Source organism: Cyprinodon tularosa, unplaced genomic scaffold, assembly GCF_016077235.1.
Source record: "Cyprinodon tularosa strain WSP-4 unplaced genomic scaffold, ASM1607723v1 ctg784, whole genome shotgun sequence".
Lineage (NCBI taxonomy): Eukaryota > Metazoa > Chordata > Actinopteri > Cyprinodontiformes > Cyprinodontidae > Cyprinodon > Cyprinodon tularosa.
In genome coordinates, this window is record NW_024039545.1 from 39182 (window position 1) to 51325 (window position 12144).

Below are 12144 nucleotides of genomic sequence, written 5' to 3' on the forward strand. Positions count from 1 at the left end.
CTGCTTCACCCAGTGAAACCATCCACACCACAGGCAGCCAGACCACTGGTTTACCTTCAGCATCAAGTCCAACTCCTGAACCATTGAGTCCTTGGCCAACATCTACTGCTGTGACAGTTCCTACATCTCAGGATCCTACATCTACTCCACCTACTCCACCTTTTACTGGGAACCCAGACAATGATCCCACAACCACACCCTTCAGCCAGACCTCTGGGGTTACAGCCTTCCTGCCAACCACTGTCCAAACTACCACTAATACTACTACTAATAGTCCCACTACCACTAATACTACTAATAGTCACACTACTAATACTACTACTAATAGTCACAGTACTAATACTGCTTGGCCCACATTCTCGTCTAATCCTCCTGCTACTACTACTGCTACTACTCCTATACCTGAGACTGATCCTCCAGATGTTGCTGCTACAACTGGGGTTACATCTAATGTTCCTCCTGCTTCTCCTAGTCCTACTACTCCCATTACTACTACTTCCTTTAATACTACTACTACTACTAGTCCCACTACTAATACTCCTACTACTAGTCACACCACTAATACTACTACTAGTCACACTACTACTCCTACTACTACTACTAATCCCACTTCTGATACTCCTATAACTATTAATACTCCTACTACTACTACCAGTCCCAGTACTAATACTCCTACTACTACTACTTATCCCACTACTGATACTCCTACTACTATTAATACTCCTACTACTACTAGTAGTCCCACTACTAATACTCCTAATACTATTAATACTCCTACTACTACTACTAGTCCCACTACTAATACTCCTACTACTACTACTAATCCCACTACTGATACTCCTACTACTATTAATACTCCTACTACTACTACTAGTCCCACTACTAATACTCCTACTACTATTAATACTCCTACTACTACTACTAGTCCCACTACTAATACTCCTATTACTACTACTAATCCCACTACTGATACTCCTACTACTATTAATACTCCTACTACTACTACTAGTCCCACTACTTATACTCCTACTACTACTACTAATCCCACTACTAATACTCCTAATACTATTAATACTCCTACTACTACTACTAGTCCCAGTACTAATACTCCTACTACTATTAATACTCCTACTACTACTACTAGTCCCAGTACTAATACTCCTACTACTATTAATACTCCTACTACTACTACTAGTCCCACTACTAATACTCCTACTACTACTACTAATCCCACTACTGATACTCCTACTACTATTAATACTCCTACTACTACTACTAGTCCCACTACTAATACTCCTACTACTATTAATACTCCTACTACTACTACTAGTCCCACTACTAATACTCCTACTACTACTACTAATCCCACTACTGATACTCCTACTACTATTAATACTCCTACTACTACTACTAGTCCCACTACTAATACTCCTACTACTATTAATACTACTACTACTAGTCCCACTACTAATACTCCTACTACTACTACTAATCCCACTACTGATACTCCTACTACTATTAATACTCCTACTACTACTACTAGTCCCACTACTAATACTCCTACTACTATTAATACTCCTACTACTACTACTAGTCCCACTACTAATACTCCTACTACTACTACTAATCCCACTACTGATACTCCTACTACTATTAATACTCCTAATACTACTACTAGTCCCACTACTAATACTCCTACTACTACTACTAGTCCCAGTACTAATACTCCTACTACTATTAATACTCCTACTACTACTACTAATCCCACTACTGATACTCCTACTACTATTAATACTCCTACTACTACTACTAGTCCCACTACTAATACTCCTACTACTACTACTAGTCCCAGTACTAATACTCCTACTACTATTAATACTCCTACTACTACTACTAGTCCCACTACTAATACTCCTACTACTATTAATACTCCTACTACTACTACTAGTCCCACTACTAATACTCCTACTACTATTAATACTCCTACTACTACTACTAATCCCACTACTGATACTCCTACTACTACTACTAATCCCACTACTGATACCCCTACTACTATTAATACTCCTACTACTACTACTAGTCCCAGTACTAATACTCCTACTACTACTACTAGTCCCAGTACTAATACTCCTACTACTATTAATACTCCTACTACTACTACTAGTCCCAGTACTAATACTCCTACTACTAATAATACTCCTACTACTACTACTAGTCCCAGTACTAATACTCCTACTACTATTAATACTCCTACTACTAGTCCCAGTACTAATACTCCTACTACTGCTACACCCATTACTACTACTACAAGCGCTGCACCACTGAACTGTTCCAATGGAGGAGAGAATGTAGGAAATATTTGCGTCTGTCCTGATGAATGGACGGGAGAGACATGCTCAGAAGGTAAGACCTGCTGACTGTGGACGTCATAATGTCTCATTTTGTCTTGGTTGTGTGAAAATAGCAAGTTACTGATTTCCCAATACAATGATGTAGAATCAGACAAACATCTTCAGCAACACGGCCCTGAACTATACTACAGTCCTTTGAATGAACCTCTGAATCCAGTTGAGAAGTGGCTTCGTTTAGTTCACACCTGCTTGGGTAAAAAATGGTAGAAATGCAGATAGGTGTTTAAAAAATGTCTCAAAAAAGTTTTGACACATGGGGCCTGATCTTTAAAGATTCAAAATAGGAGGTGCTAAATTAAAAAATTTACATTTTTTGTACTTGCATTAATTACTATGGACAAAAAGAAAAGAAAAAAAATAGATGATACGCATCATGCATGGAAATGGCTGACACCATTTCTCCTCAACAAATCGCTAAAATCTGTAAAAAGATCAGACAGATGGAGGAGGAATATTTACGACATAAGTGCCAATAAAAAGTCAAAGTCACAGTAATGCGTACTTCTGCATACTGACCCTCTTAAGGCACTTACCCAGGGTCTGCGAGGAAGAGAAACATTGTCCAGGCCAGAGGACAGCCTTCGTTTCCCTTTGAAATGATTAGAGAAAATAAGAAGACGTCCTTTCAAAGATGGACATGAGATAAAGGAGCAGAAAGCAGTTCAATTCCAGGACGTTTGGCGAATGATTTATTCATTAACTTAATATGAGCTGAAGACCTCAGGTGATGAAAACGGGCAGCTGATAAGAAACTAAAGATAAGACTTTATAACAAACTTAAGTCTAAACATCCCCTTTTCAAGTCCCGATGCAGGGCTCTGTAACGGACCCGATGCAGGGCTCTGTAACGGACCCGCCGCAGGACTCTGTAACGGACCCGATGCAGGGCTCTGTAACGGACCCGATGCAGGGCTCTGTAACGGACATGCTGCAGGGCTCTGTAACGGACCCGATGCAGGGCTCTGTAACGGACCCGATGCAGGGCTCTGTAACGGACCCGCAGCAGGACTCTGTAACGGACCCGATGCAGGGCTCTGTAACGGACCCGCCGCAGGACTCTGTAACGGACCCGATGCAGGGCTCTGTAACTGACCCGCTGCAGGGCTCTGTAACGGACCCGCTGCAGGACTCTGTAATGGACATGCCGCAGGACTCTGTAATGGACCCGCCGCAGGACTCAGTAACGGACCCGATGCAGGGCTCTGTAACTGACCCGCTGCAGGGCTCTGTAACTGACCCGCTGCAGGGCTCTGTAACTGACCCGCTGCAGGGCTCTGTAACGGACCCGCCGCAGGACTCTGTAACGGACCCGATGCAGGGCTCTGTAACGGACCCGATGCAGGGCTCTGTAACTGACCCGCTGCAGGGCTCTGTAACTGACCCGCTGCAGGGCTCTGTAACGGACCCGATGCAGGGCTCTGTAATGGACATGCCGCAGGACTCTGTAATGGACCCGCCGCAGGACTCTGTAACGGACCCGATGCAGGGCTCTGTAACTGACCCGCTGCAGGGCTCTGTAACGGACCCGATGCAGGGCTCTGTAACGGACATGCTGCAGGGCTCTGTAACGGACCAGATGCAGGGCTCTGTGACTGACCCGCTGCAGGGCTCTGTAACGGACCCGATGCAGGGCTCTGTAACGGACCCGATGCAGGGCTCTGTAACGGACCCGCCGCAGGGCTCTGTAACGGACCCGCCGCAGGACTCTGTAACAGACCCGATGCAGGACTCTGTAACGGACCCGCCGCAGGGCTCTGTAACGGACCCGCCGCAGGGCTCTGTAACAGACCCGATGCAGGACTCTGTAACAGACCCGATGCAGGACTCTGTAACGGACCCGCCGCAGGGCTCTGTAACGGACCCGATGCAGGACTCTGTAACGGACTGTCTGTTCAGACTGTGGACACAAATACAACCAGACACTACAGGGAACGGCTAAAAGATTTATTGTTGGACTGATGAGAAAGCGGGAGCAGGTTTAACCGAGGGAATCAGTCGGTCCAATCAGAATCACAGCTCTTCTTCTCAATGTCTTCGTTTAGCTAATTTCTGCAGTGAGGCGACTCTCCTGGAGAAATGGACATTTCCAGCAACAACCGTTGGCTGGTTTGCATCTTCCCATGAAAACTGTCCTGAAGGAACCAGCAGAGGTGAGAGAAACATCTCCAGATCAGAAACTCCTCAGGTCTGAAGCAGTGAGAGCCTCAGCATGTCCTCTCATCCTCCCAGCTGGAACACCTCAGGCTTCTACCAGATGTTCCTTCAGGGATGGAAGCCCACAGTTTGATGCACCGTTAATCATTGACTGTCAACAGACACTCAAAGACATCCAGGCAAACGTGAGAAGAGCTTCACAGACAGTTTGATGAGAGAAGCTGCAGAATTCCTCAGAAAGGATTGTTTCTGTCCTCCAGCTATCCAGTCCAGCAGACTTGGAGTTACTGGCCTCCAGCGCTCAGCTCCTGACATCCAGACCTGAAACTCTGAAAGCTGAAGACGTCACAGTAGCCGTTGACATCGCCAATAAGCTGCTGCTGTCTCCAAACGCCACTGAGGTAGGTTGCAGCGACTGCAGTCCGTCCTCAGATCTCTGATTGTTGGAGCCGCATGGAGCCGCTGACCCGGCTGGGTTCTGGTTCTGGTTCTTGTTTGCAGTCGGTCCGAGTGGCGGCGGTCGCTACAGTGAGCCAGCTGCTCAACGCCGGGGAGCTGGAAGAGGAAAGCGACACAACCCAGGGGTAAACGTCTTTCCTCTGTGCAGACCTGCTGGATCGGGGGTCTGGGTGGACCCTCAGACCACCACAGAACCAGAGCACCACTCTGAGGGGACTCTGGGTAGAGCGCCCCCTTCAGCAGGCAGAGGAACAGATTTTCTGTCTTTAAACTTCATAAAGTTGTTTTTGGTCTTCATCAGTTCTACAGAGAACGTTGCTTTAAGGTCTTAATTATGAAAACATGGAAGAAACAGCAAATATTTCCCTCAGATTGAAGCGATCAGCTGATCTCCAAGGTTGCAGTGACCTTCAGTTTCCCCCGTGTCTCCTGTTCAGGCTCACAGTGACTCTGGATCAGCTCTCTCTGAACCTCAGCCGGACCTCCAACACGTCCCAGGTGGTCCAACCCAACCTGGTGGTCCAGTCGGCTCAGATCCAGGCTTCAGACACTCAGGGAGTCCAGTTCACCACCTTGGCAGGTCAGTGGGTCCATGCATCATGGTGAGAGCTGCTGACAGCAGATAAATGCAGCTTGAAATGTTTCATTGAGTTGATTCATTACTCATTCAGGATTAATCAGACTTTCCATAAAGAAAAGTTTGGAGCAGACTTCGTGACTCTAATGTTACGTTCAAACTGAACGCAATCTGGACGTCAAAAACTCTCTAACACAGAAATCTGGACTCTGGATCTGGATCAGTTGCTCTGGTTGTTTATCTGCTCTGTTCTGTAGCTTCCAGCCAGAGAGCAGCTCGGCTTTATTTACTTTATGAGTTGGAAAAATAGTTTGAAGAGGTTTTTAAGTGAGAAAGTCCACCTCCAAACATCCTCTGTTCATCAGGTGATCAGGATTATAATCCCACTATAATCTGCGGTTCTTGTTTGGAGCTCCAGACCTCCAGCATCCCGCCAGGAGGCGGCACTGGGAATCCCTGCTGGAAGCTGTGGGGGATTTCCTGCTGCCGCTCATAGCGGCTGGAAGTGAATAGAAAGTTTTTAAGGTTTGAGGTAAAAACTGCAAGAACCAGAATAAACAATCCAATATTTTTCATCAGCAGGTTTTAACATTTCTAATTTATTTGGGTATTTATAAACCGTTTCTCCATACTTCATAAAAAATGTTTAGTGCAGAGGACGTTTATGCCAGGAGATCAGACATACGAAGGGTTTCCGTATCCGAAGACAGGTCAGGCAAATAGATCAGAAGAGAGCTAAGCAAACCCAGAGGTCCAGGGACATGCAGGACCAGAGGTCCAAGGGAAACTAGTGAGGATCAGGTTATCAGAACAACAAATAGGGTTTGCTGAAGATGGAACCAGAGGGCTTTGATGGTTAGTTACAGTCAGGGAGGGCGAACCAGGGAGACGCAGATCATCCCTCATCCTGACTCTCAACCTTCTCTTTCAGGCTTGTCTGGCAGTTTTGTAGCCAACCGGACTCAGCTGAACACCAACGTGTCAAAAGTCACTGTGGACAGCGGTTTCATTGCCGATGCTCTGATTTACATCCAGTTCCCATCAGGTGGGTTTCCTGCAGCAGAGACCATCTCACCTCCATTCAGCAACGGATGACCCTACATCTGTTACCCCACACCCAGCAGGGGGCGCTGAACGGCGGCAAAAGGAGACCGACGTCTCTCTGGGGTTCGTCCTCTACCAGAACAGCCACTTCTTTTCATCAAAGCTCTACAGGAGGCAGAAGGCTAGCATCAGGGTGCTGTCTGCTAGCGTCAGGGATCCAGAGCGCAGCATGGTGCCACAGTCTGTGGAGATGCATTTCCGACCAACAGTAAGAACACTGGTGGAGGACCGTTTCCAACACCTCTAATGCGTTTAGGGTCAGATCTGTCAGAGGTTTGAGGAAACTTCTGGCTGCTTCTGTTTCAGTTGCCAAAAAATACATCTCTGCATGACTTCTCCTGCGTCTTCTGGGACTACAGCCTGAAGGACTGGAGCACCCAAGGCTGCTCCAAGGGAAACGCTTCAGACGATGTTCTGAGATGTTTCTGCAACCACACAACCAACTTCGCAGCTCTCTGGGTGATTCTGACACACCACTACCAGGATTGCAGCAGTTCTTTACAGAGTTCTATGTCATCCCTACTCACTGCCAGAGGACGGTGCTGAAAGCGCTGAATGTTACCTTCGTGCATGCGCAGTTCAAGTAATTAAACCAACAGAGTCACACCTGTAAAACCCTGAGTGACCACTCAGAAGCTATATATGCCGCCTCATCCAGGGCTCCATTCCTTACCTCTTCTCGAATGCGGTTTGCCTTGTTTGGCATTAGAGTTTATCTTTTTGGACCATTCTTTGGTTGTTTCCCTGTTCCTGGAAGTCCGGTTGCCTACTGGTTGGAGCTACGACAATTTCTCCCTCCTAGGGCTGCAACAGGTTGATCTTTGTATGGACCTGCAAGGTCTGCATCCTCGTTGTTGGTGACAGCAGCGTTTGGACCCCCTCCCATCTCACTGCTTCTTACTGTGTTTTCTGTCTTTATTGTAGCTTGGTGACTGTTGTTTTGTTATGACTGGTGCCGCAGCATTTTTTAACCAGTTTGGCTGACCTTATTGTTGAGGTTTGAATATGACTATGGCTATGGTTCAAACGTTATCTTTTTTTAGTTAAATGATCTTTGCTTTTTCTATCTGGTGACGGTAGCGTCTCGTCCCCTATTGGGAATTTGCCTCTCAGGCTACATTCCGGCTTCTTGCCCAAATGTCCTTGTTGGTCCTCAAAGTCAACTCGGCTGCCTTGTTCCATCTCAGACATCCACCTTTCTCAGGATGCAGTTGTACTCTGTCCACAGGGTAAGCAACATACTCAAGCTGGTCATCTGATCCAGTTTTGGCATCACCTTCCTGCAGATGCAAGGCAAACTGACTTCTGTCACCTGTGTTGTGCCCCTGGGTTTGCTTCTCTTCCGCCCTGTTCAAAGATGGCTTTCATCTAAACACCATCCAGCACATGCATCGGACACTCACAATGACGTGGATGTGCCTTAATGCCTTGGGAGCATGGTGAGACAGGTCTTTCTTGTACAACACCTCTGTTGTATACCACATTAACCATTAGGGAGGCAACGGGTCTGTAGAGCCTTGAAGGTGTCAGGAATCTCCTAAAATGGGCCACTCTTCATCTGTCCATCGGACGTCCAATGTATTTACCCGGGGTGCATAATCAGGTCGCAGACTCTCTCTCTCGCCAGGCCCATTTCCAGGGGGGTGGTTTCTTCACTGCGATGTGGTGCACATGATTTGGGGCCGCTTTGGTCAAGCAGAGGTGGATATGTTTGCCATAGAGGAGTTAACTCAATGCCCTCTGTGGTATTCCCTGACGAGGAATTCGGTCGCATTGGGTCAGGATGTGCTAGCACATCCCTGGCCTCGGGTTCTCCTGTGTGCTTTCCCACCCGCCGATTTGGCCTACTCCACAGAGGGTTTTCGAGGAGGGCCACAAGCTTCTGCTCTGTTATGGCCAGCGTGGCCGTGGTTTGATCTGCTTTCTCAGTTGGGGGGACAGATATAGCACCCCAACCCTCAAAGTCTCCAGCTGTGGGTATGGCCACTGGAAGGCTGTAAGATCATTAAGCACCACTTTGAGTTCTAAGGCCCCCTCCGCTCAATGCAAAAATCGATGCCGTCTATTTTCTCAGTGGTGGTTGGCCCTCAATGAGGACCAAGGTTCCTGCCCAGTGCCTACGGTTCTAGAGTTCCTCCAGTCTCTGCTTGCTAAGGGTCATTCTCCTTTGATCCTTAAGGATTATGGGTCTCAGGTGTGACTCTGTAGGTATAATTACTCAAAGTGCACGAAGGGAACATTCAGTCCGTCCAGCCCTGCCTGCTGGTGGTCATCCAGGATTTAAAGAACCGTAGTAACTTTCTTTTGGAGTTCTGACCAGATGTGCTTCAGTCCTACAGAAACGACTATGAGTATGCAGAACCCCTGAGCGTGATCTCCATCGTGGGACTGTCCCTCTCCCTGCTGGGCCTGGTTGTTACCATCATTCACCACCTCAAAGTCAAGTAAGTCGGTATGACACTGCTGCACATCCACCGTTCCTCCTGCTGTTGGATAAACACCAACCAGGAGAGCTTCAACCTTTTCTTTCTACCAAACAGCTCATCCAGTTGTCCCCATCCTCATTAACGGGGGAGAGATTTCTGATCCTCAGGCCCAGATGAAGGTCCTGGTTCATTTATGGCCTGCTATGGTGTGGACAGCTACACCTGTCCAGGTGTATTTCAGGGATTTTTGCTAAATCAGCAGCAGTTAGGCTTCCTCACCATTACAGGAAACCAAACGCAGGCTAAGATGCTGCTGAAGGGTTTTCATCTTTGGGTTAACATGCAGGGCCTGTTACCGCGGTAACCCCTCCATCCAACTACAGTGCACCCATCCTCCCCCACAGTCTGCATGTGTAATGCTAGCTAAATCCACCTCCAGCTACTCTGAGGTTCTCATGTTGGAGAACATCATGGAACAAACAGGAGCTGCTATGCAGGAAGTGCAGCTTCTGTCAGTCGTGACGTCCGTCTTTATAGAAACAGGAAACCAGAAAAGTTCTGTTGCAGTTTGGTCCAGAACATAAAGGACACAGTAGACGTCTAGTAGAGGGTTCTCTGATCAGATCAGACCAGATGTTCCCAGATGTTCTCCATCCAGTCCAACTGAGAAACCTTGATCTGTTTTACATGGAAGAACAGACATCCGTCTGCAGATGTTCAAAGGTGGCAGAGAAACAGCCATAAAGACCCAAACAGGACCGGCAGCCAAAGGCCCAAAAAGTAGTGATGGAGGCGTGAAGATAAAAGCTCAGCACACTTTCTATGACCACGCCTCCTTTCTCCTCCCCCTCGCACGTTTTCACTACTTTCTTCTGTCTCTCTGCTCAGTTTTCTAAAGTCGCAGAACCAACAAACCAAAGTGAACTCCAAGATGTCTCTGCTGTGCATCTACCTCAGTCTGCTGGCCTTCATCATCACCTTCCTGTCTGGAGTCCAGAACTCCGCCCCTCAGAGCAGCAGGGAGGAGCAGAACCTCCTCCTGGACTCTGACCAGCACATAGAGCCGGATGCAGGCTCCTGCACGGCGGTGACGGCGCTTCTACACCTTTTCCTTCTGGCCACGTTCTCATGGAACAGCGTGTACGGCACCCAGCTGGTTCTGCTGGTCCGCTCCATGCACCGCAGCCTGCCGCCGTACTGGACTCCTCTCAGCGTGGGCGTCGGATGGGGTACGAGGGTCCAATCAGGTTCTACCAACCTCAAACATCTACCAGAGAGCCGGAGCAGGTTTTTGCTTCAATCAGTTCTGCTTGTTCTTCCTGGCCAGGAGTCCCAGTGGTTGTCATGGCGATCACACTGGCAGCCACCTACAGGATGGACCAGCCTCTGGGATACAGACAGGAGGAGTTGTGAGTGGTCTGGTTTGAACCGGTTCCTCAGGCCTTTAGATGCTGAGCAGATGTTTGATCTGCTGTGTTCTGGTTCTGCAGCTGCTGGCTCGCTGCTCTGGATCAGGAGAAACGCTTCAGCTTTAGGAAACCCATGTTCTGGGCTTTCCTCCTTCCTCTGGGCCTGGTTCTGATCTACAACACGGTGCTGTTGGTCCTCACCTCTCTGATCACCTGCAGGGTGGACTCCAGGCTCACCAGGTAACCTGCTGCCCCCTGCAGGACACAGTCACAACCTGAAAGCAGATTTCAGATCAACCTTTTGTTCTTCGATAGAAACATTAGGATTGAAACACCACAGCGGCTAACTGCTAAAGCTAATAAATATGTTTGCAGGAAATATTTAGATGGTTGATCTTTTTACAAACACGGCTCTGATAATTATGATGATAAAGATGAAAGGTCTGCCTGGAGAAACATTTAGATTTTCTAACATTTCTCTGGAGAAAAACAAAGAATAGAATAGAATAGAATAGAATAGAATAGAATACAATAGAATAGAATAGAATAGAATAGAATAGAATAGAATAGAAAACCCATTTTTGCTTTTCCCCTTTTAATCTAATTTTAGGTTACTTCCTCTCATTTGTTCTCTAATAACTAAAGACTTTTTATCTCATTATTACTGAATCATCTACTTTAATAATTATGAATTATTAATTTCCTATCAAGGTTTAACGTTTGTATTTATTGAAAGCTCTATAAAATTAAAGATGATTAATATCATTATTATCACTTAGATTGATGCAAGATTTAAAAGCTGCCTTTAAACTTAACTTTAAACTTATTCTAGTTTCTCTCTTGGATCTCTGCCTGTTTTCCCAGTGGAATGGCTCATTTTTCCCATCATCCACCAGTAATTTGTCCATAATCGATATGCAGACCGGTACGCTGGTATCGGCCTGGATAACTGGTGGGCATTCCAGCTCTAGATTACTTAGATCTGAGTGAAATCTACCATCCCCCTACAGTCCTCTCACTATATGGATGGTTGTCCTGGAGGAGCCGCTCACTTCCTGTGGAAGGTCTCTTGGTTCACTGGTGGAAAACTTGAGTCTAAGTTTGATCCCAGTAGGAACTGTTACCTCTATATTAATAGAAATATTGGAGCCATGATGACTGCAGATTTATCACTGTCTAAAAAACTGGAATACATTCAGTTTTTAATCAGCTGATCTGGAAACATTAAGTCAGAAATAGATTTTTCTAACCACACCAGCCGGTGGTCATAATGTTCTGCTCCAAAATGTCTGACCTCTGACCTCTGTTTCTGTCCACCTGTCAGCACCAAACGCTCCTCTCTGACGAAGAAGATCCTGGTCAGTTTCTCTCTGTCCGTGCTGCTGGGATTATCCTGGACTCTGGGATACTTTGTCCTGGTTACCAAGGGAACCGCCCAGCGAGTCTTCAGCATCCTGTTCTGCCTCTCCACCGCCACACAGGTAAGCATAGAATAGAATAGAATAGAATAGAATAGAATAGAATAGAATAGAATAGAAGTGACAGCAGCAGGTTATTTAACTGACTGAGGTAGAAACTGAGCAGAATCAGCCTGAATGGAA